This window comes from Trichechus manatus, unplaced genomic scaffold (genome assembly GCF_000243295.1).
Source record: "Trichechus manatus latirostris isolate Lorelei unplaced genomic scaffold, TriManLat1.0 scaffold00027, whole genome shotgun sequence".
In the NCBI taxonomy this organism is placed as follows: domain Eukaryota; kingdom Metazoa; phylum Chordata; class Mammalia; order Sirenia; family Trichechidae; genus Trichechus; species Trichechus manatus.
Genome location: NW_004443963.1, coordinates 9,371,982 through 9,399,850, shown reverse-complemented (window position 1 = coordinate 9,399,850; position 27,869 = coordinate 9,371,982). Strand labels below are relative to the sequence as shown.

Here is a 27,869-nt window from a genome sequence, read left to right as displayed (position 1 = left end):
AATATGTTGTGGGGTTGTTAACCAATGTCATAAAACAACATGTGTACTACTGTTTCATGAGAAACTATTTGTTCTGTAAGCCTTCACCTGAAGTACAATTAAAAAAAACCTCATTCCTGGGGATTCCTGTAAGCCCTGCTCAGAGTTCCATTTACTCTTTCTGGAAGGTCTCTCAGGGTCCCCGTGGCTGTGGACCCACACGTCCCCCTGGGGCCTGGACAAATACGCGTGCCTCTCAAAGGCCTGATTTGTTCATGTGGAAATCATTACGCTGGCCACCTGCGGCTTTACCAGGAGGTGATCAGCTTTGCAGGTTTCCCTTCGAGAGGCTTTCGATGATGCCGTAAAAAAAAATCTGATCAACTGAGGCGAATGGTCAGCTACCGAGGTGGTCAATTTTTCTGATTTCTCAAGTGCCTTGGCCCCGAAAAACTGGCTAAATATCTTCTGCCACTTCTGTGACATGACTTCAGAAAGATGTTTTCCAGGAGGCCTGCAGGCCTGCTGACAGCAAGTGACTGTGTTGCCTTTTTTCTCCTAGGAATGCGGCTGCGTTGAGGGGTGGAGCTGATGCACTCAGCTGATCTCTCAAAGCATTCCTTTTGCTAAATGCTGCTGGTAAGCCCTGCAAACACTGCACTCATTTAGTATTTTTTTTAAAGCTAGTGCAGAAGTTACGAGCATGAACTCTGGTGCTTTACCACCTGGGTTCAAATCCCAGCTCTGCCACTAAGCGGCTGTGTGGTCTTGGAGCCAGTGACTTAACCTCTTTGTTCAGTTTGCTCATCTGTAAAATGAGCTTAGTAATAACACCTTCCTCATAGGATTTCGGGTGGGGATTAAATGAGATCATCCATGTAAAGTGCTTAAAAGAGTGCCTGGCACACAGTTCTCATTAAATGTTATTGATCTTATACCATAATTGTTATTATAAATGACAAGGCAAGTGCAGGCTGTTTGGAAAGAATATACCATATTTGGAAGAAGCAAATACACAGACACAGAGACTAAAGAACATAGTGCTTGTAAGGCCTCAAATTAGACACCATATCTAACAGACAAAGACACAGTAAAAGCAGGCCTTCCTCAGTGGGGAAACCCCTGTTCCATCATGGCTCTCAAAGTAAATTATAAGTGATGAAAGGGGTTGGGGAGGGAGGAAGAGTGGGAGGATGCTCAGGATGAAAGCCCAGTTTCTAGAACAGTTTAACAAGGAAGAAATAGCAGTGCCTTTTAGAGTGCTGTGGGCCTGCCCTGCCACGCTCTAGTCTCTCTTTTCTTTCCCCTACCCCCAGGACCAATCTTGACCCCACTGGTGCCAAGAGGTAACAGACAGTCCCCAGGTCCCCTGAGTGTCTGACTCCAGTGTAATTCTGGCGAAAAAGCACATCCCTGAGGGTGTGGCTTGGAAGCTGGACTGCTGGGTTCATCTGACTCTGCCCTCACTAACTGGGTCACCCTGGTTGGGTGACTTGTAATGTCATTTAGTTTTCTCATATGTAAAATGGGGACACTAACATTATTTAACACATTTTATCTGTTTAACACATAATTATATAGTACTTACTATGTACTAGGCATATCATACATTTTTTACAAAATTAAAAAAAATTAACTTGTTTTATTCGTTTAATAACTTAATTCTTGGAAACCCTGGTGGTGTAGTGGTTAAGAGCTACGGCTGCTAACCAGAAGGTCGGCAGTTCGAATCTACCATGCGCTCCTTGGAAACTCTATGGGGCAGTTCTACTCTGTCCTATAGGGTCGCTATGAGTCAGAATTGCCTCGACGGCAATGGGTTTGGTTTTGGTTTATGGGTTTAATTCTCGTAATTGCTAGAAAAGAAAATTATGTTTGGTAAAGTAGAAGGTCAGTGGAAATGAGGGAAGCCCTCAATGAGATGGACTGACACATTAGCCACAACAACAGACTCAAACATACCAACCATCATGAAGATGGCTCGGGACTGGGCATCATTTTGTTCTGTTATACATAAGGTCACCATGAGTCGGAGATGACTTGATGGCAAATAACAAAAATTCTTACAATAATCCTACGAAGGAAGGCATTATATATTTGACCTCAATTTACAGATAAGGAAAATGAGGTACAGAGAGGTTACTCAATCCGCTCACCGTCACTCAGCTAATAAGCAGGAGTTAGAATTTGCACCCAGGCTCTCTGGCTTTAGAGTCTGTCCCTCTAACTACTCTGCAACCACTCAAAATGCGACCTTGGGCAGATAACCTCCCTAAGCCTGTCTCCCCATCTATACAACGCATTGAGTAATGTGAGGAGTATGTAATAGAGTTAATGCAAGTAAAGTGCTTTCAAGAGTTCCTGGCCCATAGTAAGTGCTTAATAAATGTTGCTATTATTACTGTTGTTGTTGTTATTTTTTTTTCTGCTATGTTCCTAAGTCTATACTGTTGGGCAGCATAGCACAATGGCTAATAGTGTGCACTTCAGAATCAGACTTCCTGAGTTCAAATCCAGGCTCTACCACTTACTTGCTATGTGCCTTGGGGCAAGTCATCTCTCTGAGCCTCAGTTTCCTCATCTGGATAATGACACTAATATCAGTCCTGTCTCACTGGTGTTGTTGTTAGGTGCTGCTGAGTTGATTTTAACTCACAGCGACCCCATGTGATGGAGTAGAACTGCCGTATAGGGTTTTCTAGGCTGTAATCCTTATGGGAGCAGATCGCCAGGTCTTTCTCCCACAGAGCTACTGGGTGGGTTTGAACCGCCAACCTTTTGGTTAGTAGCTGAAGAGTTGTGCCACCAGGGCTCCTGTGTGCGGACTAAATGAGATACTATGTTAAAGCCCTAAGCAGAAAGCCCACTACGAGGCAAATGCTGGAGAAACATCAGCCATCGTTAACAGCCTCCTCTGGTACCCTGTGCATTCTGGGCCTTCTCACTGGGGGCTCTTGTGTCTGCTTCTGAGCACCTGTCCTGGCTCTGTGCCCAGGACCTCAGCTCCCGACTCCATCCCGGACCCCGCTGCCCAGGCCCTGCTGGGACCTCTGCCCCATCAGCATGCCGTTGCACCCTTTCGGGCATGAGTCTCTTCTCCAACCTGGGCCTCCTTGGGTGCCACCTACAATGGTTGGTGCCCCAGCACCCACGAAGCCCTGGAGGCCTGCCCCACAGTATGGCCCAATCCTGTCATATGGCCCAGTTCTTAGTGACGTGCTGGCAATTATGCAGCCTCCAAAGGGACACTCATATCATGGGGAGACTCTGAAATTACACCCTAAAAGGACCCTCAGACAACTCCCTACAAGCACAACCTTCCTCTCTTTATTGTGTGCTTATTATGTGCCAGGCACTGTGCTACTGAGTGCTTACTCCTCCCCACCCCAGTCCTTTGAAGGAGTTCTCGTTGTTGTGGTTGTTATTATTATTATTCCCATTCTACTGGCAAGGAAGCTGAGGCTCAGCTCTGAGTGTCGGACACCAAAGTCTGTGCTCTCATGGAGGCAGACAGACAGCCTAGTGTCCAAGATTAGGGTTCAAATCCCAGTTCTGCTTCTTATTCACTATGGAACGTTGGGCAGATAATTTAACCCCTCTAAGCCTCAGTTTCTCCATCTGTAAAAGAGTGGTGATAATAATATTACTGACTGCCTATACTGTGGTGAGGATTAAAGGAAATAATACTGTGGACCACTCAGCACGGAGTGTGATGATAATAACTGCCCAATACATGGAATGCCTAATCATTACCATTATTTGTAATAATAGGTCCTCTTTCCAGGCATTTAATCAGACCATCTGGAAGCATCCTATCCTCCATTCTCCAACCACACAACCCTCCAATCCAGGGTAGGTCTTTCCTTCCCTCCAAGGCCCTTTCCAGCTGTTCTGGAGCCCTGCCAGTCGAGCCCAGACCTGCCGGCAGCCTCTGGTTTGCTGGGCCTTCTGAGGGCTCTGCTGCTACTTGGTGGATTTTCATTTCCCTTTCCACGCATTTCTGTTCGTGTTCATTCAGCTCTCAGTAGCAAGCTGGCAACCTGGGACAGAGCAACTTCCAAGGTCCCTCTAGGAGGGAGCAGTCAGGGGCCAGCCTGCAGCACCATGTGAGGGAGAAACAGGCTTTGCCCAGCTCACACGGAAGGTGCCCACTGGTCTACCACCGCAGAACACAGGCTGAGGTGGTGATGGTCATAGGAATGAATATAAGTGGTGTGGCCCACTCCGCTGCCTGGGCCCCCACAACCCCTGACTTTGTATACATATGGCTCCCTAAGGCCAGCAATCAGATTGGTTGTCTTAGAAAACAGCAAAAATAATAACAATAATCAGAGAAATAGTAAACATTTACAAACAGCTTCCCTAATACAGTATGTTGTTCTTAGCTGATGTTGAGTTGGAGCCCTGGTGGTGCAGTGCTTAAGAGCTTGGCTTCTAACCAAAAGGTCAGCAGTTTGAATCCACCAGTTGCTCCCTGGAAACCCTATGGGGCAGTTCTACTCTGTCCTATAGGGTTGTTATGAGTTGGAATCAATTTGACAGCAACCGGTATATATAGGGTTGTCCGGCTGGCCTGTGACTCATGGCGACCCCATGCACAACAAAATAAAATGCTGCCCAGTCCTGTGCCATCCCCATGATCGTTTGGGGATCATATTGTTGTAATCCATAGGGTAGTCACTGGCTGAGTTTTGGAAGTAGATTGCTGGGTCTTTCTTCCTAGTCCATCTTAGTCTGGAAGTTCTGCTGAAACTTGTTCAGCATCAAAGCAACACACAAGTCCTCACTGACAGACGGGTAGCAGCTGTGCATGAGGTGCACTGGCTGGGAATTTAACCCAGGTGTTCTGCATGGGAGGTGAGAATTCTACCACTGAACCATCAGTGTCTCACAACACAGTATAGTTAATACAAGAATAGTAAAAATAATTGACATTATAGATAGCTTTCCATGTGCTAAGCATTTCACATACAATAGCTCACTTACTCTCAAAATAACCCCATGAACTAGGTATTGTCATCCTCACTTTACAGACGAAAAAACTGAGGCACTGAGAGGTTATGCAACTGAACATGAAGGTGCCTAGGGCAGAAAATGGAGCCCTGGTGGCACGGTGGTTAAGAGCTCGGCTGCTAACCAAAAGGTCAGCAGTTCGAATCCTCCAGCCACTCTGCAGGAGAAAGATGTGGCAGTCTGCTTCCATAAAGACTACAGCCTTGGAAACCCTATGGGGCAGTTCTGCTCTGTCCTATAGGGTGGCTATGAGTTGACAGCAACGGGTGTGTGGGTGAGGAGAGAAAATGGGACGACAACACTAACTCAAAATAGTAATCAAGGATCGAGCCGACAGCCTTTCATACTTCTCTGTGGGTGTCACAGAGAGAGTTACTATGTCCAGGAGTAGACAATAACGCTGATTTCATTTATGTGGATACTGACGGACTCAGGGAGGCAGGACATACTATTAACGCTGAAGTTTATGTCGATGCAGCACGCTTCCCGGCTGTTTAACCTTGGGCACGTTGCCCCTTCTGTCTCTGGGCTTCCACGTCCTCCTCTACAAAATGAGGAGAACAGTACACTTGTGTTAAGGTTTTGGTGGCGATTCAGTGAGATCGTGCACAGGAGTGTATTCTTGTGCTGGGGGCACTGTATAAATATGGACACGCACCTAGAGAATGTGGACGTGTGATGCTGACATAGACTGAATTTCTAGATGGTGTGGACTGTGTCAGCCTGCTGAAATGCAGGAGAAACATTACGGGCAGCTAACATGCCCACCACCTCTTCGGGAACCCTGGGGGACTTGGAGGCAGGCCGTGAAACACCCAAGCCAGGGAGGGAGGGCAAGCAGATTTCATCCCTGTCGACTCTGAGTCATGGGTATGGCTGATTAGGGTATGGTGTTAAGAGGACTCGGAGGCCATGACCAGACTTGGCAGGGAAAGAGCAACACCTAGGGCCCCACATAACAGTTCTGAAGGCAACTGGTGAGGCAGGAACAGGTCCAGGATCAAGACTCAGGTGGATGTGGTTATAAGGCATGCTTTACCACCCATTAGCTGTCTGACCTTGAACAAGTCACATTTCCCCTGATGGCCTTAGCTTCCTTATCTGTAAAATGGGCTAGGTAGGCACTCTGGTGACTCTAAGCATGGACATTCTCTGAGTTTATCACACGTTTCCTGGTGCTCATTGCTTTTTGCATTCTTTATCATGCAACGCCTTTACTCCCCTGCTCCGTCCCAGTGTTCTCTAGCTTCGCTCCTATTTCAAAGCAAACACGTTCTCGTGGCCAAGAGGATCACCTGGGAAAGAAGTGAGTTGCAATGACTGGTAACTGTCTCCCAGCATCCAATCTCCACATCGTCCTGATAGTAATACAGCATCTCCTGCCCTCACTGAGTTCTGGCTGGGCACATGCCTGCCTTGTAACGACATTTCCCACTCTGTTGTGGCTAGCTACAGCCATCTAAGTTCTCAACAAAATGTGAGAAGTGATGCAGGTAACTTCTGTGTTCAGTGGAGTGCTGCAGCTAGCTCGTATGGGCTTGCGAGAGCCAATTGTGTGCATCTATTCTCCATTCTGTGTTTAGTGACATCTTATTGGTAGCTTGAAATAAACCACAGTGGGAGTATTTACACCATGGAAATTGGCAAATGCTACAGACCACAGCTCCTATGCCCTCCCAGGGCAGCTGTTTGTAAAACATTTACTAGCACACTGCTGTCTATGTACCTTGCTTAAAAGGAAGTTTCCAGCCCTGGGCTTCCCCTCTTTCTACATGTATGTACTTATCTAGTCGTTCCCCTGTCCCCAGCTGACAACCAGACTTGGCAATGCCCCAGCTCTGACCATGCAGGAGAGCCCAATACTCTAAGGGCAGCATCCTTTTTCTTAAAGTGCCAGAAAGACGGGCAGGAAAAAATTCTTTTGACAAAACATGAAAGGTGCCCTGAGTGTGCCTGTGGTCACACCTGCCAGGCTGCCTGGGAGGACACCAGGGGACCCATCAGGGCTGTGCACGTGCCTGCTACTGTGCCAGCTCAAATTTCTCAGTTTAGGGGCACCTGGATGAGATCAGCCTGCAGGGAACAAGACCAAGAATTTGCCAGTTTACACTTTTATCCCAAAGCAGCCCAGTGATTCTCAAAGAGCCAAAAAGAAAGCTGAGTTCTCTTCTTGGTCTGCCTTAAGGATGGAGAAGGTCGATGAGGGGGACTGACAGGGTAGGGGAGGGAAGGAAGGGAGTGAGCGGTTCATCAGACTGGGTGTAGCGGGACAAACTCAAGGGCTGGTGGCCCAATTCCGTCCTGAGACACGGGCTGCACACCACGTGAGGTTCAGTGCTTGAGAACAGCTTGAATTTGCAAACTTTGATGTGTGGCACATGCACGCCTCGTTCTCTTTGTTGTCTTACATCTAGCTGAGGTAACTTGTTGATGCTTCCCCGTGGCATCTGACTTTGGTCTCTGGACTAGAGAAGGGTGAAATGTGATACATTCTAGTATCATAAATGGATATTGTTGTTGTTAGGTGCTGTGGAGTCGATTCCGACTCATAGCGACCCCATGTGATAGAGCAGAACTCCCCATAGGATTTTCTAGGCTGTAATCTTTACGGGAGCAGGTTGCCAGGTGTTTCTCCCAAAGAGCTGCTTGGTAGGTTCAAACTTCCAACCTTTCGGTTAGCCGCTGAACACATAACTGTTGCGCCACCAGGACTCCTCAAATGGATATTAAAGAACTACTAGTATTTTTAGAAATCTTCAATAATTCATTCTGATCACTGTTATATGTTAAACAGGGTGCTCAGCACACGGAGAGCTCCATACTCAAAATATTTTATTGATTCACAAATAATAATAATTGCAAACACTTATATAGCTTTTACATATGCCAGGGACTGTTCTGATTATACAAACACACACACACACACACACACACACACACACACACACACACACACACACACAGAGTTATATTATGGCTAGAATTGTGTTCCCCCCAAATCTGTGTTGGAATCCTAATCCCGGTATCTGTGGATATAATACTGTTTGGGAATAGAGGTTTTCTTTGTTATGCTAATAGAAGCCATATCAGTGTGGGGTGTGTCCTAAACCTAATCACTTCCAAGTTATACGGAACAGCATAACCAAAACCACTGCTGTTGAGTAGATTCTGGCCTATAGTGACCCAAGGGGACAGACTAGAACTTCCCTATAGGGTTTCCTAGGCTGTAATCTTTACGGAAGCAGACTGCCATATCTTTCTTCAGCAGAGTGGTTGGTGGGTTCAGACCTCCAACCTTTCAGTTAGCAGCCAAGTACTTAACCACTGAGCCACCGGGGTTCCTTAGGAACAGCAGAGACATAGAAACAAGCAAGCACTAATTGGCGTAAGATACATGTCACGTGAAGATCTTTAAGGAGTGACAGGGCTACAGAGGCTAAAAGAGACAAGGATCTTCCCTCAGAGCTGACAGAGAGAGAGCCTTCCCCTAGAGCTGGTGCCCCAAATTCAGACTTCTAACCTCCTAAACAGTAAGAAGATAAATTTCTGTTCTTTAAAGTCACCCACTTGTGGTATTCTGTTATAGCATTAGGAAACTAATACAAGTTGTATACAGGCAGTCCCCCGATTACGAACCAGATCCATTCCCAGGTCTGCCTTTAAGTCAAAATCGTAGGTAAGTTGGGACAGGTGCATTCAGTTCTGATTTAGCCTTACTTTAGTGCGAGAGGAGCCCTGGTGGCCCTGTGGTTAAGAGCTTGGCTGCTAAAAGGTTGGCAGTTCAAACCCACCAGCTGCTCCCTGGAAACTGTCATGGACTGAATTGTATCCCCCAAAAATATCTGTCAACTTGGCTAGGCTATGATTCCCAGTACTGTGTGATTGTCCACCATTTTGTCATCTGATGTGATTTTCCTATGTGTTGTAAATCCTACCTCAATGATGTTAATAAGGTGGGATTAGTGGCAGTTATGTTAATGAGGCAGGACTTAATCTACAACACTGGATCTTGTCTTAAGCCAATCTCTTTTGAGATATAAAAGAAAGAAGCAAGCAGAGGGACAGGGGGACCTCATACTACCAAGAAAGTAAAGCCAGGACCACAGCACATCCTTTAGACCTGAGGTTCCTGCACAGAAAAGCTCCTAGACCAGGGGAAGACTGATGACAAAGACCTTCCTCCAGAGCCAAAAGAGAGAGAATGCCTTCCCCTGGAGCTGACACACTGAATTCAGACTTCTAGCCTACTAGACTGTGAGAGAATAGACTTCTCCTTGTTAAAGCCATTCACTTGTGGCATTTCTTTTATAGCAGCCCTAGATAACTAAGACAGAAACCCTATGGGGCAGTTCTATTCTGTCCTGTAGGGTCGCTACGTGTCAGAATGGATTCGAGGGCAACTTGTTTTTTTTCAGTGCAAGAAGGAGCCCTGGTGGTGCAGTGGTTAAAGTGCTTGGCTGCTAACTGAAAGGTCAGAGGTTCGAACCCACCAGTTGCTCCTCAGGAATAAGATGTGGCAATCTGCTTCTGTAAAGATTTACAGGCTTGGAAACCCTATGAGGCAGTTCTACTCTGTCCTATAAGGTCACTGTAAGTGAGAATTGACTTCACAGCAGTGGGTTTGGTTTGGTTTGGTTTATCGTTTTAGTGCAAGTAAAGGGTCAAAGCCTTTTCAAAGATTTAAAACCTGTCCGTGCAGCAGGTGAAGGTGATTGTGATGAAGAATTTATTGCAAGGGGTTGGTTCAATCGTTTTAAAGTGAGGGCAAATTTACATAACATTAAAGGGCAAGTACAAGTTGTCCGTAAGTCAGACGTTCATAAGTCAGACGTTCGTAACCCGGGGATGCCTGTATACAGTCATGTGCCACATAACGTCCATTTGGGCAACATCCAACTACATATACTTAAGTGGTTTTTAGTATAATAGCTTTTACGGGGATTGGTTCATAAACTCCAGGTTGTACGTAAGTTAGACATTCATAACCCAGGGACGGTCTGTGTATAATACGGTGTTCACACAACATCCAAATCACATAATGTCCTATTTCACAGAACACACGTGGCTGTTAAGTGACGCATGACTGTATAATAATATATTATATATGTGAATAAGTACATATGTATGTGTGTATTTTACATATTTATAAGAATATATAGTAAATATATTCATAATTTCACATTCACATATATGTACTAATGTAATCCTTACTTTAACCTTATGAAATTTAGCTTTACTTTTCAGAAGAGAAAACTGCAGCACAGAGAGGCTAACAAACCTGGCCCAGGGTCACACAGCTGATAAGTGGTATAACTGAGATATGAATGTAGGCAGGCTGGTGCTGGAGACCTGTCCATACCACCCCACTCCACTATCTCCCTGTGCTCCCAAAGGCCTTCCATGCTCCCTTTGATTCTATTCAACCAATGCCTGGGTAACTACTAGATGCCAGACACTGGGCTGGGTGTCAAAGGGCCCATGCAGAAATATAAATTCCAACCACAGGCTCAAATTCAAGGCCCTCTTACAATTGCTCCTCTAAAACGCTCCCCTCCAACCCTTTCTTCTTTCTTACCACTCCCCCAACAAGACCTGTTTTGTCCCCCTTAACACATTCCCTACCACTTTCTTGTCTGCATGCATGGTATGCCCCTCTCATCAAATGCTCTCCTCCGTATATTGCTATCCTTCAAATCATATTCTAGAAACATATAGCAGCTTCTGATATGCAGAACCCCAGAATGTCGGTGCTGAAAGAGATGACTCAGCTCAACTCCTTATCTTCTTTAGGTCAGGAAACTGGAAGCCCGTGAAGGGTTAACTAATGTGTACAAGGTCACAGATGTCTTTAGGAACAGAATCCATGTCTTCTTTCTAAAATCATTTAGCAAGTCTCTCTATGGACACCTTTAGGTTTGCGTAGGGTGGTGACTTTGTTCCCCAGGGGACATTCGACAGTGTCTGGAGACATTTTTGGTTATCACAATGAGGGAGGTGCTACTGATTTAGTAAGCAGAGGCAAGGGATGCTGCTAAACATCCTATAACGCACAGGACAAGCCCCTCCCCTCCCCAAACAAAGAATTATCCAGCCCCAAATTCAATAGTGCTGAGGTTGAAAAACCTTGGAGAAGGGTAATAAGTTTTTCTTGCATCACCTCTTATAGATCAAGCAGTCCCCATTACAGGCCTTTGTAAGCATGACAATAAGATGGTGCCTTCAGAAATGAATCATGAAATGGCAACTCAGAGGACAACGGGCCTGACTTGGATCCTGGACCCAGGCCCTCCTTCTCAACACATTTTCCCAAGAAAGCCTTGGTCGAATTCCCCTTTATAGGCTTCAAATCCTGATATGTGATTTTTTTCCCTGTCTTTTGGGTAGCAAAAGTGTTTAACGAATTGAGACTGCTTTGTGCTGAAGTTGGTTACACCAAGATCTCTCTGTGCATCTTTCTAAGAAAGAAAAAAAAAATACTATTGCAGCAAATGAAACATGTAATGCTTGCAAAGTCCCTAGGAGAAATCCAAATATCGTGCCCACTTGCTGTTTAATACTGCTACGAAAGCACAGAAAAGGACCAGCTCATTAAACCTGCCTTGGAGAAGAGAAAGGAAGTGTAATTCCATGTCCGCCTCCCTGCCAATCCTTTCTGCCTTGTGAGACACTCCACGGAGCCTGGAACAGTTCTCCTCCTTAGAGCAGGTGCCCAGTTAGCGGTGAAATCCACCGTCTTTTCCTCCCCCAAACACAGACATTTTGAGTCTGTTGCAATATGTGAAAAAAGATTTATCTCAAAAGCAAGGGCTGAAAAACCCAAGAGAATGAAACTAGTGTGCTCATATCTGAATGTGCTGTCATGTTACCTTGAGTAGAAAATAATGAAGTTGTTACAACGCTTGTTTCAGCCTCATGGCTTATTTTAAAAGAGTCAAAAATAACACCCCTAGAGAAAGGAGTCATCCTTGATTTTGGCAAGCCCTTAATGCATCCCTTTTGGCAGAATCTGGTTGTTGTCCTCCAGAGTCCTTTTTCTCCTTCTCCTGTATTGTTGTACCCCACTGCCAAACCCATTGCCATTGAGCTGATTCCAACTCATAACAACCCTACAGGACAGAGTAGAACTGCCCCATGGGGTTTCCAAGGCTGTAATCTTTATGGGAGCAAACTACTACATCTTTCTCCTCTAGAGTGCTTGGTGGGTTTGAACCACTGACCTTTCAGTCAGCAGCCAAGCACTTTAACCACTGCACCACCAGCACTCCTGTATTGTTGTAGGACCTGAATTTTCAGCTGGGCACATGGTTGCCCAGATCAAGACTACGTTCCCCAGATTCCTTTGCAGTTAGATATGGTCACATGACTATATGCTAGCCATTAGGAAGTGAGGGGAAGTGATTACACAATCTCTGGGGTATGCCCTGTCCCTCTCCTTCTCCTCTTCCCACTAGCTAGATGCAGAGCTGGGTGGTGGGGTCACCTATCTTGGACTATGCAAAGGAAGGTATCACCTGAAGGATGGAAGAGAAATAAGAAGCTGGCTCCTTGACCTCAAGGAGTTGCCATAATAGCCCAGGACTGCTTATGCCTGGATTGTTACATGAGGGAGAATTTTAATTTCTCTCTTTTCAAATCACACAGGTATTTTGTATGTCTGTTACAGCTAATAGACCTATATCCTACTTAACATATTCTACAAATGGTTTGAATTTAAATCAATTTAATGAGGCACACAGGAAGTACTAAGTATAAGCCTAGCTATTGTGCTAGGTGCTGGACATTCAAAAGTGAAAACACATACGCCATCCCCCAAAGAATTCTAGGAGAAGCAGTGGTCTTCATTATAACGATTTTCACCAATAAACCAGTTCTCATGTTACAATCCCAAAATGCATTCCCAGTAACACCAGTCCCTTTAGATGCTCTATGACAAGGGCCAGATAGTAAATATTTTCGGTTTTGCAGGCCATACAGTCTGTGTTGCAGCTACTCAACTCTGTCATTGTGGTGTGAAAACAGCCATAGACAACACTTAACAAATGAGTGTGGCTGTGTTCCAATAAAGCTTTATTTACAAGAGTGGGAAAAAAACCCAAAAAATCCCTGTTCCCCAGGAAGCCAAATATCATATGGCAAACGACCTACCCTTAAATGGCCAGCCAGATCTGAAGCCCCAGTTTGGAAGTGAGCCCCAAATGCCATTTGAGATGTAGTTCTCTGTGTTGATGGAAGCAGCAAATGTGTTTCTGTTTTGCTTTTAACACTTTGGAAGCTCAGAACAAATTCCAAGTGTTGGCAAACTATCTGCCGCCTGCAATCTGGTTTCCGCCCACAGCAGGCTGCTGAGACTACTGTTGTAAAGGGCACTGGTGACTTCCTAACTGCCAAGTCCCATGGCCTCTTTGCGGTCTGCATCTTTTCTGATGGTGTTGCAGCCTTGGATTTTGGGGATCTCCCTTCACTCTGGCTTAAAGCTTCCTTGGTGTCTGCTATCTCACGTTCTTTGGGTGATTCTCTGTCCTCTGACCACACTTCTTCATCTCCTGGACAACTCCTCTTCTTCAGTCCCTCCTGGAGGTCGGTCCCATGACCTCAATAGTCAGCTACTTGCCAGAATCTCCCCAAAAGGCCTCTTTGGTTAAGACCTCCCTTCTGAGTTAATCTGAATTCTCGCCTGCTGATTAGATGTTTCCACACTGAAGCCTCTTTTCATCTGAGTTAGTCCAGGAAAAGTCTTAGTTTGTTCACTTACAGTACTGCCAACACACTTAGTAACATAGGCCCTTTGTGTCATTCATTCACTCAACAAATATTTACTGATCCCCAACTATGTGCCAGACTCTATGCTAGGCCCCTCATGATCAAGGTGACTGATTTTAGCCTCAGCCTGAATAAGAGAAGGAAGCCAACTGTCTGGGATAGAAGTCTATGTTGTGACCCTTTCTTATGGAATGTTCCATGTCCCTTAGCATCTCCCTTAACCTCTGCTCACTTGGTATAAGGCCCAGCCAATCAGGGGCCACATTTTCTTTCTATACATGCCCTCCTCCCTGTCTGCCATCTCTTCCTACTAGTGACCCATCTAAGGCTGCAAATGCAGCTGGTAATGGATGTTCTTCTCTTCTGGGTATGGCTTGGGATGCCAGCCAATGATGGCCTTCAAAATTTCACACTTCAGAGAAAGCATAAAACCTGAGTCAGAGAGAGTCATTGGGGTGGGGACAGTGGCCCCCAAGTGAGTCAGCCTTGGCTGATTTCCTTCCTGGATGTTTCAGGAGGGCAGATGACCCTGTACCGTAGGGCCTGGGATGACTGACTCACCAGTGGCGGCAGAAGGTCTAAGACATGCTGAACTTCAGCCTGGTCTACAACCCATATCCCTGATGGTATATGTGATGGCTAATTTTATGTGTCAGCTTGGCTAGGTTATGGTGCCTAGTTGGTCAAAAACTAGTCTAGATGCTGTTATGAGTAGTTACATGTGATTAAATCAGTTGGCCTTAAGTAAAGCAGATTATTTTCCATAATATGGGTGGGCCTCATCCAATCAGTTGAAGGCCTTACTTAAAAGGGAGTTTTCCTTAGGGAGTATTCTGCCTCCAGACTATAAATACACATCTTGTTAGACCTCTTCCATAATTCCTATCACCTGACCTAGAGATTTTGGGATGCAAGACTGATGGAATCTCCAGCCTGTTGCCTGACCTACAGATTTTGGACTTGCCAGCCCCCACAACTATGTGAGCCAATTCCTGAAAATAAGTCTCTCTGTATATATATCTTACTGGTTCTGTTTTTCTAGAGAACGCTGACTAAGACAATATACTACTACATCTCCTAAGATATTTATTTCTCCTCTCTCTCAGAGGAAGTTATTTTTGGTAACCAGGAGGCGCTAACCCTTATTGTCCAGAGAGGGAGAAATAAGGATAATAGCTAATAGGCAATACGCATTTACTATGACACAAGTATTGTACTAAATGGTTTATACAGATTACTTAATTTAATCCTCCCTACAAATTTATGACCACCACTTCTCTGTCAGTTGGCCATGTTGTTTGTCATACTGTTTGTCAGCTTGCACGTTGCTGTATGCTGGAAGTTATGCTGCTGGAATTTCAAACACGAGCAAGGTCATCCATGGTGGACAGATTTCAGCAGAGCTTCCAGGTTAAGAGAGACTACGAAGACGGACTGGATGATCTACTTCTGAAAAAACTGGCCAGTGAAAACCTTATGGATAGCAGCGGAACACTGCCTGATATAGTGCTGGAAGAGAAGCCCTTCAGGTTGGAAGGCACTCAAAACACAACTGGGGAAAAGCTGCCTCCTCACAGTTGAGTCAACCTTAATGACTTGAATGGAGTCAAGCTTTCAGGCCCTTCATTTGCTGATGTGCCACGACTCAAAATAAGAAGCAACAGCTGCAAATAATCATTAATAATCAAAACATGGAATGTATGAAGTATGAATCAAGGAAAATTGAAAGTTGTCAAAAATGAAATGGAAGGCTCAGAGATCGATATCCTAGGCATCAGTGAGCGGAACTCCAACATAGCAATGATGGTGAGGATGGTGCAGGACCAGGCACTGTTTTGTTCTGTCGTACATAGGGTCGCTATGAGTCGGAACCAATCTGACGGCACCAACAACAACAGTGAGTTGAAATGGTCTACTATGCCAGGAATGACAAATTGAAGAGGAATGGTGTTGCATTCATCATCCATCAGAAAGAACACTTCAGGATCTATTCTGAAATACAACACAGTCAGTGATAGGATAACATCCATATGCCTACAAGAAAGACCAGTTAATATGACTATTTTTTAAATTTATGCACCAACCACTAAGGCTAAAGATAAAGAAATGAAGATTTTTACCAGCTTCCAGAGTCTGCAATTGATCAAACATGCAATCAAGATGCAATGGTAATTACTGGTGATTGGAATGTGAAAGTTGGAAACAAAGAAGGATTGGTAGTTGGAAAATATGGCCTTGGTGACAGAAATGATGCCAAAGATTGCATGACAGAATTTTGTAAGACCAACAACTTATTTATTGCAAATACCTTTTTTCAACAACATAAATGGCAACTATACCGATGGACCTTGCCAGATGGAATTCACAGGAATCAAATCAACTATATGTTTGGAAAGAGACAACGGAGAAGCTCAATATCATCAGTCAGAACAAGGCCAGGGGCTGACTGTGGAACAGACCATCAATTGCTCATATCCAAGCTCAAGCTGAAGCTGAAGAAAATTAGAACAAGTCCACGAGAGCTGAAGTATGACCTTGAGTATATCTCACTTGAATTTAGAGACCATCTCAAGAATAGATATGACACATTGAACACCTAATGTCTGAAGACCACAAGAGTTCTGGGACGACATCAAGGACATCATACGTGAAGAAAGCAAAAGGTCATTAAAAAGACAGAAAGGAAAGAAAAGACCAAAATGGATGTTAGAAGAGCCTCTGAAACTTGCTCTTGAACATAGAGTAGCTAAAGTGAAAGGAAGAAGTGATAAGTAAAAGAGCTGAACAGAAGATTTCAGAGGGTGGCTGGAGAATACAAAGTAAAGTATTATAACAACATGTGCAAAGACCTGGAGTTAGAAAACCAAAAGGGAAGAACATGCTCAGCATTTCTCAAGCTGAAACAGCTGAAGAAAAAATTCAAGCCTTGCGTTGTTTCATCTGAAACACAACAGGGCCATTTTTAACACTTCTCACTCCCTCACCCCCCACACTCATCACCAATCCTGTTTCTACCTTCTGTGTCTCTTGAATCCTTCCCATCTCTTGGTCCTTGCTGCTTCTGCCTTAGTCCGACCATCAGCACCTTGCACCGGGATTACTGCAACAGCTTCCTGCCTCCAGGCTCCCCGTCTGCTCCATCCCCGGCTTCAGCCCATGTTCTACACCAACACTGGCCCCTCTTTTTAGAATATGAATCTGATGCTGTTAGCCTGCTTGAAAATCTGTGATAGCCCTTACCTCTTATAGTCAAAGTTCCTTGGCATGGCCTAAAAGGTCCTTGGTTGTGCAAACAGTTAAGTGCTTGGCCAAAGGTTGGTGGTTGGAGTCCACCCAGAGGTGTCTTGGAAGAAAGGCCTGGTGATCTACTTCTGAAAAACCAGTCATTGAAAACCCTGTGGAGCACAGTTCTATTCTGACACACATGGGGCTGCCATGAGTTGAAACTGACTCCATGGCAACCAGTATTGATTCTGGTAAAAGGTCCTTCATGGGTTGAAATCAGCCATACTTGTGGCTCTGTATCCAATCCTAGTACAGGGCTGGGCCCATAGTACTGCTCAAAACAGTGAAACTTATTGTCTTAGTTATCTTGTGCTTCTGTAACAGAAAGATCACAGGTGACTGGCTTTAATGAACAGAAATTTCTGTCTGTCGGCTCCAAGGGAAGATCCTTGTCTCTTTTTAGCTTCTTTTCCTTGGTTTTTGGCAATCTTCATCTGGCATGGCATCTATCTTCCCTCTTCTGTCCTTGCTTTCATCTGTGTCTTGATCTGCTCTTTTATATCCCCAAAAGTGACTGGCTTAAGACGGACCTTACATGGCCTCATAAACATAACAAAAGAAATCCCTATGTCCAAATGGGGTTACATCCACTGGTATAAGGATGAGGATTTACAACACACAATTTTGGGGGGCAAAATTGAATCCCTAACTCCTATGCTCTCTCAGTTTGAATGCTTTGTGTTTCCTCCAACACACTTTCCCACCTTGATGCATTTGCACGTATGGTTTGCTCTGCATGGACTTATTCCTCTACTGCCCTTCTCCCCCTTCCACATACATTTCTTTTCATTTTTCAGGATCCAGATCAATGCTACCTCCGTGTTGTTGTTGTTAGGTGCCGTCTAGTCCATTTTCAACTCATAGTGACCCCACGTGACACAGCAGAACTGCCCCATAGAGTTTTCTAGGCTGTAATCTTTTTGGGAGCAGATCACTAGATCTTTTTCCCGTGGAGCTGCTGGGTAGGTTCGAACTGCCAACCTTTCGGTTAGCAGCTGAGTGCTTAGCTGTTACGCCACCAGGGCTGCTGGCTGTCTCCATAGGGAGGTCATTTCCAGCTCTTCTGGATCTAGATCTCTACTGGCCTCTGTTAAGAACACTGACTGCCTTTTTCTGTAATTCCTTGTGGACCTCTCTTCCTCCCTCTCACCAGCCTAGCACAGTGGGTGGTCGGTATGTGTGCAGAGTGCAAAGCTGTCTTCATAGCTCAGCTCCTTAAGCAGCTCTGTGGCCTGTCCCTGACACTGTTAGGGAAGGACAACTAAGCCCCAAAGCGACTCTCCTGGGATCTGGGAGAGGGCAGCTTCCTTGTCTTCCAGGAGGCGCTAATGCATTGGTATCAGTGCGGAGGAGTCAGTGGCTCCAACTGGGTCACGGCAGGCCCATGGTGTGGAGTTGAATGTCCGCTGGAGGTGAAGGAGGGCTGGCATTCTATCTGCACTTCCATGCCAGCCCAGCTGGAGAGTCTGTGGGGAGCTGCAGGATTTGTCCAGAGCTGGGGAAGGACAAGGACACTCAAGGGGAGTTCAGAGCAGCATTTCCTGACTGTGAGAGGCTGTGGAACTTTCCAGGGCCCACAGAGCTGTGCGCCAGCCCCAGGTGCTCAACCTTTTCAGGTGACCTTCAGAGGGACAGGACGAAGAGGCCCAAGGTCTGAATTCAGAAGTTGATGTGGCCACAGCTGAGGGAAATGGCCAATGTGAATGTGGCTCCAGATCCCCCTTCCAGTTTCTTCCATGAGCCCCTTGCTGAGATACCAACTAGTCAGTCCTTCAAAAGTAGGTGTGTGTCACTGCTGCTCCTATAGCAAGCTCCTGAAGAAACCGAACACCCAATCGATCTGTCCCTCCGTGCTCTATTCTCTACCCCAACATCTGTTTCACTTTCTCTGTAATACTCAAAGTCTATTGAATTATCTTATGCATTTGTTCTCTATTACTTATTGTCTGTGTCCCCCCCACAAGTAGCATGTAAGTCTTGGGGACCCCACTACCTTTGCATCACACACTGTTTCCTCCAAGCCCATAATAAGGCCTGGTGCCATACAGATCTGGGAAAGCAATGTACGGAGGACATTTTGCCTTCTGATACCAAGTGCTATGTGGTGTAAGAACTAAAAGTAAGGCTCGATATTATGTGCTGCCATGGCATCTGGTGAAATCAAGAGGATTTCAAATGGCCTAATCACAGTTCTTCTCCCTATTCTGCTTCTGAGGATGAGGTCCCCAAGCTAAACAACTTTCCTTATCAAGACGACCAGACACAGTTCCTGCTTATCCCTGAGTAGTGAGTTTCTGTTCTCGGCTAGCCTGCAGAATTGTTCAAACAAGCTAACCACATCCTCTCGTGGGAACGAGAGGGCACCTCCCCTTCTTGTTACTACAAAGCCTGCCTCCCACAGTTTCAAGTTGTTGACTCTGTTCCCAAGTACAACCCATGTGGCCATGAATGGCATGAGGTGTTTTTCCCGCGGCTGTGAGTATATAAGACTAATGAACTTCTGAGCTCATCTGTTCAGGTGTCATGTGTTCGGCATCCCCATAACCTGAGGGTGGGAATCCTTCCCTCATCAGCAGGGTAAGGAGGAGGTGATTAAAACAGGCTGAAGTTCCCTTTATCTGAGTATTCCTTTTTCTTAAAGGGCCATGAACGCTCTTAGGAGCAAGGGCCTCCAGGCACCAGCAGTACAGTGGCCCAAGGCTGTCTCCTATGTGATTTGGCTGCCACCAGATGGTGTAGCCCTTCTGGGCAGTGGCTAGGTCTTGCTCGACTTGGCATCCGTGCCTCGCACAGGGCCTGGTGGGCCATCGGCACTCCATACGTATTTTATAAGCAAATCTGAACTTCCAATTCTCATTACATGGCTGTGTAAGAGGCACCAGCATTTCAAGACAAAGGCTGTTGTAGCATAACCTCCACTTAGGACCCAGTTTGGTACACACCAGACAACCAAATCTATCAGGCTCCAAAGGTACACAGGAGACCTGGGAACGGTTGGAAGTAGCAGATCCAATAGTGATGCCATTTGTTAAATTCATACTTGACCCACTAGAGAGGCTCACCCACTCCATGAAGTAGCCGTCATCCTCATTTTCATAGACTTTGAAGCAAGCCATGTGAGATGAGTGAGGTAACTTGCCCAACATCACCCACTAGAAGGCAGCAGACCAAGATGAGAGCATCTACTGTGTGGGTGAGTCAGTGCTCAATAAATATAACAAAAGAGTGAAGGACAGAATATAATGGCCCAGGTCTTCTGAGTCCCTGGGAGAATACTCTTTGCACCTTGTTGTTGTCGTTACTTGCCACTGAGTTGGCTCAGACTTGTGGTGACCTTACTGATAAGAGAATGAAATGTTGCCTGGTCCTGCATCATCTTCATGATCTTTGGTATGTTTGAGTCCATCCACTGTTACGCCTATCTTTGCCCCTTACCACTCCTAAATTTTTCCATTCTAGGACAGCTCAAAATGTGCTTTGAATTCAGGAAATACTTGCCAAAAGATAAACCATTTTCTGCAACAAGCTCATGGTTCTAATGGTCCCAAATTTGGTTGGTAGCTTCCATTTATCAGCTGAGAGAGGACTTGGGAACACCTCTTACTACCTTTATTTTAACACCGCCTTCATTCCAGAGCAGAAACGCTGCCTCTTACAAACACGGGAAAAAATGGGAAAATACTCTTTGTATTTCTGAAGTGTTTCAAAACCAACAATTATGAAGAAAATGTATAAACCTTGCTAACCAAAAGAACCAAACCCGTTGCCATCGAGTCAATTCCAACTCATAGCGACCCTATAGGACAGAGTAGAACTGCCCCCTTGGGTTTCCAAGGAGCGGCTGGTGGATTTGAACTGCCAACCTTTTGGTTAGCAGGCAAGTTCTTAACCACTGCGCCACCAGGGCTCCATAAACCCTGCTAGGATGTATTATTTGCATTTTCCTTCCTTCCCACTGTCTGCCCCTGCTCCTCTCCAACAAAGGACCAGAAAAATAAAAGAAAAAAGTCCAATTTCCCAGGCTTAGATTACCTGATATTTTAATTAAGGAAGAATAATCGGGTCACCCCTGTCAAAAGACACTGCAGCTGCATCGCACGGTGTTCCTTGTTGAATATACCCGATTACCATGGTGAAGCTTTACTGTGGCTGAATAAAGACAAAAGCAGAGCTACGACTGCATTTGACCAAGGTCTCTCTGAAAATCTACAGCAGCTCTAGCATCAGACCTGGGAATCCTTGACTCTGGTTCCTCAGTCCTGGCTGGTATCCAGGCTGCCTCCCACCAGGAAGCCACGGCCAGCTGGTAGGTAATTATATGTGCTAATAGTCACTGGCGCTCCAGCCTCCAACCACACATCCCAAGTTCCTGCCCTTGCTGAAATGCCATACTACCTTTCTAGGGCTGTTTTAGAGAGGAGAGCTCAGCTCTGACTCACTCAGAAATAAGATAAGTCCACCTGACAACTTCTAAGAGGGGCATCTGGCAAGGTAGAGAAAGGCAAGTATTTTTACCTCAACTCGCCAATTCCTCCATTTTAGACCCGCTCTGCCTCACAGTATCTGTGTGATCTTGGATAAGTTCCATAACTTCACTGAGCCTCAGCCTTCTCATCTGTGAAATGGGATAATAAATTCTGCCTTGCATAGTGGTTGGAGTCCTGATGGCACAGTGGTTAAAGTGCTCCGCTGCTAACCCAAAGGTCAGTGGTTTGAGCCTACCAGCTTCTCCATGGGAGAAAGACATGGCAGTGTGCTTCTGTAAAGATTTACAGCCCTGGAAACCCTATGGGGCAGTTCTACTCTGTCCTATAGGGTTGCTATGAGTCGGAATCGACTTGACAGCAGTGGGTTTGGTTTTTGGTTGCACAGTTGTTGGGGATGGTTTTAAACCCTGGGAGGACTATCAATGCAAGGTGCAATTAAGTGCTCAAAATTTAGTGTTAGATGTCTGACTGAACAAAATTTCGATCCTGTGATGCAAAATGATGGCAGTAATTCCTACTTCATGTCACGTTAAATGAGATGGGAAGTATATATTAGCTATATGTTGATTCCGCCACGTGTCTGTCAGTTTGTCGCACTGTTGGGGCTTGCATGTTGCTGTAATGCTGGAAGCTATGCCACTGGTATTCAAATGCCAGCAGGCCCACTCAGGGCAGACAGATTTCAGCTGAGCTTCCAGACTAAGACAAACTAGGAAGAAGGACCCAGCAGTTTACTTCTGAGAAGAATTAGCCAGTGAAAACCTTAAGAATAGCAGTTGAAAATGTCTGATATAGTGACAGAAGATGAGCCCCTCAGGTTGGAAGGCACTGAAAAGACGACTGGGGAAGAGCTGCCTCCTCAAAGTAGAGTCGATCTTAATGACACGGATGGAGTCAAGTCTTTGGGACCTTCATTTACTGATGAGGCATGACTCAAAATGAGAAGAAACAGCTGGAAACATCCATTAATAATTGGAACATGGAATGTATGAAATATGAATCTAGGAAAAGTGGAAGTCGTCAGAAATGAAATGGAATGCATAAACATCGATATCTTAGGCATTAGTGAGCTGAAATGGACTGGTATCGGCCATTTTGAATCGGACAATCAGAATGGCCTACTGTGCCGGGAACGACAACTTAAAGAGGAATGGCGTTGCATTTATAGTCAAAAAGAACATTTCAAGATCTATCCTGAAGTACAACACTGTCTGTGATAGGATAATATCCATACGCCTACAAGGACGACCGGTTAATACGACTATTATTCAAACTTACGCACCAACAGGTAAGGCCAAAGATGAAGAAATTGAAGATTTTTACCAACTTCTGCATTCTGAAATTGGTGGAACACCCAGTCAGGATACATTGATAATTACTGGTGATTGGAATGTGAAAGTTGGAAATGGAAGAAGGATCGGTAGTTGGAAAATATGGCCTTGGTGATAGAAACGATGCTGTCGATCGCATGATTGAATTCTGCAAGACCAACGACTTCATCATTGCAAATACCTTTTATCACCAACATAAACATCGACTATACATGTGGACCTCACCAGATGGAATACACAGGAATCAAATCGACTACATCTGTGGAAAGACAATAGAAAAGCTCAATATCATCAGTCAGAACAAGGCCAGGGTCGACTGTGGAACAGACCATCAATTGCTCATATGCAAGTTCAAATTGAAACTGAAGAAAATTAGAACAAGTCCATGAGAGCCAAAGTACAACCTTGAGCATATCCCACTCGAATTTAGAGACCATTTCAAGAATAGGTTTGACACATTGCATGCTAATGACCAAAGACCAGACGAGTTGTGGAATAACATCAAGGACATCATACCTGAAGAAAGTAAGAGGTCATTAAAAAAGACAGGAAAGAAAGAAAAGACCAAAATGGATGTCAGAAGAGACTCTGAAACTTGCTCTTGAATGTAGAGTAGCTAAAGCGAAAGGAAGAAATGATGAAGTAACAGAGTTGTACAGAAGATTTCAAAGGGCGGCTCAAAAAGACAAAGTATTATAATAACATGTGCAAAGACCTGGGGATGGAAAACCAAAGGGGAAGAACACGCTTGGCATTTCTCAAGCTGAAAGAACTGAAGAAAAAATACAAGCCTCGAGTTGCAATAGTGAAGGATCCCATGGGGGAAAATATTAAATGACGGAGGAAGCATCAAAAGAAGAAGAAAAGGATACACAGAGTCACTATACCAAAAAGAAATGGTCAACATTCAACCATTTCAGGAAGTAGCATATGAGCAGGAACCAATGGTACTGAAGGAAGACGTCCAAGCTGCACTGAAGGCAGTGGTGAAAAACAAGGCTTCAGGAATTGACGGAATATAAACTGAGATGTTTAAAGAAATGGATGCAGCGCTGGAAGTACTCACTTGTCTATGCCAAGAAATCTGGAAGACAGCTACATGGCCAAACAACTGGAAGAGATCCATATTTATGCCTATTCCCAAGAAAGGTGATCCAACCGAATGTGGAAATTATTGAACAATATCATTAATATCACACGCAAGTAAAATTTTGCTGAAGAGTATTCAAAAGTGACTGCAGCAGTATATAATATATCAACAGGGAACTTCCAGAAATTTAAGCTGGATTCAGAAGAGCATGTGGAACCAGGGATATCATTGGTGATGTCAGATGGATCCTGGCTGAAAGCAGAGAATACCAGAAAGATGTTTACCTGTGTTTTATTGATTATGCAAAGGCATTCGACTGTGTGGATCATAACAAATTATGGATAACATTGCAAAGAATGGGAATTCCAGAACACTTAATCGTGCTCATGAAGAACCTGCACATAGATCAAGAGGCAGTCCTTTGAACAGAACAAGGGGATACCGCATGGTTTAAAGTCAGGAAAGGTGTGCTTCAGGGTTGTATCCTTTCACCATACCTATTCAATCTGTATGCTGAGCAAATAATCTGAGAAGATGGACTATATGAAGAAGAAAGGGGCATCAGGATTGGAGGAAGACTCATTAACAACCTGCCATATGCAGATGACACAACCTTGCTTGCTGAAAGTGAAGAGGACTTGAAGTACTTACTGATAAAGATCAAAGGCCACAGCCTTCAGTATGGATTACACCTCTACATAAAGAAAACAAAATCCTCACAAGTGGACCAATAAGCAACATCATGATAAACCGGGAAAAGACTGAAGTTGTCAAGGATTTCATTTTACTGGGATCCACAATCAACACCCATGGTAGCAGCAGTCAAGAAATCAAACAATGCATTGCATTGGGCAAATCTGCTGCAAAAGACCTCTTTAAAGTGCTGAAAAGCAAAGATATTACCTTGAAGACAAAGGTGCACCTGACCCAAGCCATGGTGTTTTCAATCACCTCATATGCATGTGAAAGCTGGATGATGAATAAGAAAGACCAAAGAAGAACTAACATCTTTGAATTATGGTGTTTGTGAAGAAAATTGAATATCCCACGGACTGCCAAAAGAACGAACAAATCTGTCTTGGAAGAAGTATGACCAGAATGCTTAGAAGCAAGGATGGCGAGACCACGTCTCACATACTTCGGACATGTTGTCAGGAGGGATCAGTTCCTTGAGAAAGGCATCATGCTTGGTAAAGTTGAGGGTCAGTGAAAAAGAGGAAGACCCTCAAAGAGATGGATTGACACAGTGGCTGCAACAATGGGCTTAAGGACTGTGACAATGGCGCAGGACTAGGCAGTGTTTTGTTCAGTTGTACATAGGGTCGTTATGAGTCAGAACTCATTCGAAGGCATCTAACAACAACAACATATGTTGATTAGAGTGAAAAATAGGGACTTTTTTATTTCTGTTTTTAGACTGGTTCATCTTTCATGTATTGAATTTAGTATAGTTAATGGAAGTTGTAAGTCTCATTATTTAGGAACTAATGGAACACTATATTTTAGTTTTCACTTTGAAAATGTTTCCCAACCTTGATGAAAATTTAGCTGGAACAATCAGTTAGTATATTTTTGGAGAAGTTTTGAGTTTCCATGAGACAAATGAGTCAAGAATCGAAAGGAAAAAGACGAGAAATAGCCTAGAGATGCAGATGGAGTGGACTTCCTTTGTTTCCCTGCTCTAAATGGGTGCATTTTCACCTGCCTGGAAATCAGCACTCACATCCCAAATGCCAGAGGTGGGTCTCAAACTGGGTAGATGTTGAAAGTGAAATGCTTGGAGTGACTGTCAGAATGACACACAACTGATCACCAGATCTTGCAGCGAAAGCTCTGTGTTGGAGGAGGAGCAGAGAGATGGACGGTGGCCCTCCAGGCCCATGTTCAGTTTAAGGAATTGTGCTAATGAACAGAATAGTAGAGTCAGAATAGTAGAAGAGGGTTTTCAGCATCCTCAGAGAGGGCGGAGCCTAGAACTGGGAGGTAGGGGGCAGACAAATTACACGTGGTTATCCCTGTGGGAGGTGGGTTTGCTATCTGGCTCCCAACTCTGACGTTAATATCTGTGTGATGCTGGGAGAGTTACCTAATCTCATGGGGCCTTAATTTCCTCCTCTGTAAAATGGGGCAGCACTGTTTTCCTAAGTAACAGCAGTGTTTGTCTTGAGGATCATGCGAGAAAGTGTTATGTTGTTGTTCTGTGCCGTGGAGTCGATTTTCAACTCATAGCGACCCCACATGACAGAGTAGAACTGCCCCATAGGGTTTTCTTGGCTGTAACGTTTGTGAGAGAGACAAGCTCTCATTATTATTTCAGGTGTAGTGGAGACTTACGGAGTCCCTGGGTGGTGCAAATGGTCAAGGGCTTTGACTACAAGCCAAAAGGTTTGCAGTTCGAACCTACCCAGAAGCACCTCAGAAGACAGGCCTGGAGATCTGCTTCCGAGAGGTCACAGCCTTGAAAACTCTATAGAGCAGTTCTACTCTGTTTATATGGATGGGGTGGCCATGAGTTGGAATTGACTTAATAGCAACCAACAATAAAACGACAGTGGAGACTTGGGGCAATGCTAGCTGATAACGACCACGTACTGAGCAACTACTTCCTTTTAGACGTTTTCCGCGTAAGTGTTTCATAAAAACCAAACCCGTTGCCATCAAGTTGATTCTGACTCATAGTACAGTCAGAACAGAACTGCCCCATAGGGTTTCCAAGAAGTGGCAGGTGGATTTGAACTGCCAACCTTTGGATTAGCAGCCGAGCTCTTAACCACTATGCCACTAGGGCTCCACAAGTGCTTCATAGACTCCCTGAATTCATATCCTGGCCCTACCACTTACTAGTCCTGTGACCTTGGGTATGTTACTTAACCTCTCTGTGCCTCAGTTTCCTCATCTGCATAATAACAGTAATAACAGTACTACTTCAAAAGGTTTGGGAATATTAAAAATTACTTTGTAGAGCACTTGTAATGGCCAGCATATGGTAAACATTCAATAAACACTAGCAATTATTACTTTGATCAGCCCCCTCCATGCTCCTGACTGAGGGGCAGCTCTCGCCCTCAGTGGGCTGTTTTGTACTGTAAATCCTCCATTTCCTTGCAGATCCCCAATTAGATCCAGGAAGTGCGCATGGATCACTGCAGCTTGGCCATGTAATCGGGGCAGATGAACTTTAGAGCAATGCATGCATTTCATCAGGTGGGAGGGTGTGGATTTGAAAGTGATGACAAAGATCTTCCAGAAATAGTGCTGGGCACCAAACTGTAGTGCAGAAAGCTCATGCGTGTATCTATGTACACACACACACACATCCCGCCCCCCGCCCCGGCTTCTGTGCTTTTTGCACTGGATAAAAAACTAGTCCCCATTCATGGTGCCCTGAGTAATTCCCATCCTGATGGACGAGAGTTCCTGATGCAAGCGTGAGAAATGGAGGGAGGATGGCTCCATCCTCAAGCATGTGAGAAAATGGAGGTGCTCTCTTACTCAGCCAGAAAATTTATTCTGCAAGGCTTTGTTAGAAAACTAAGGGAAGCCCATCTTTTACTTCTTGTAGGGAGGGAAAGAATAGAATAGAACAGAATAGAATAGAATGAGATTTAGAGCAGGAGAGAAACAAGACACACGGATATCTTGTAATCTAAGAATCAGACAGCCTTGTTCCTGTCGTCCTACATCCCTGTAACTCCAGGGACCTGCTCTTATGGTTCAGCTCCCGCCTGCCATTTAAACTGGGCTTGAACCCCTGCTGAGAATTTGCATTTCTAACAAGTTCCCAGGCGATGCTAACGCTGCTGGTTAGGGACCAAATTCTGAGAATCACTAGCAGAGCAGTGGTTCCTAAAATTTCTTATACGTAAGAATCACCTGGGGATCTTGTAAAAATGTAGATTCGGACTCTGTGGGAAAGCAAATTCT

General features: G+C 44.8%; 1 protein-coding gene across 1 annotated transcript in view; it reads right to left on the bottom strand.

Moving 5' to 3' along the window:
• Positions 1–27,869, bottom strand: part of ABTB3 (ankyrin repeat and BTB domain containing 3) — a 397,711-nt gene that overhangs the window by 72,256 nt on the left and 297,586 nt on the right. The gene's annotated exons all lie outside the window — the stretch shown is intronic.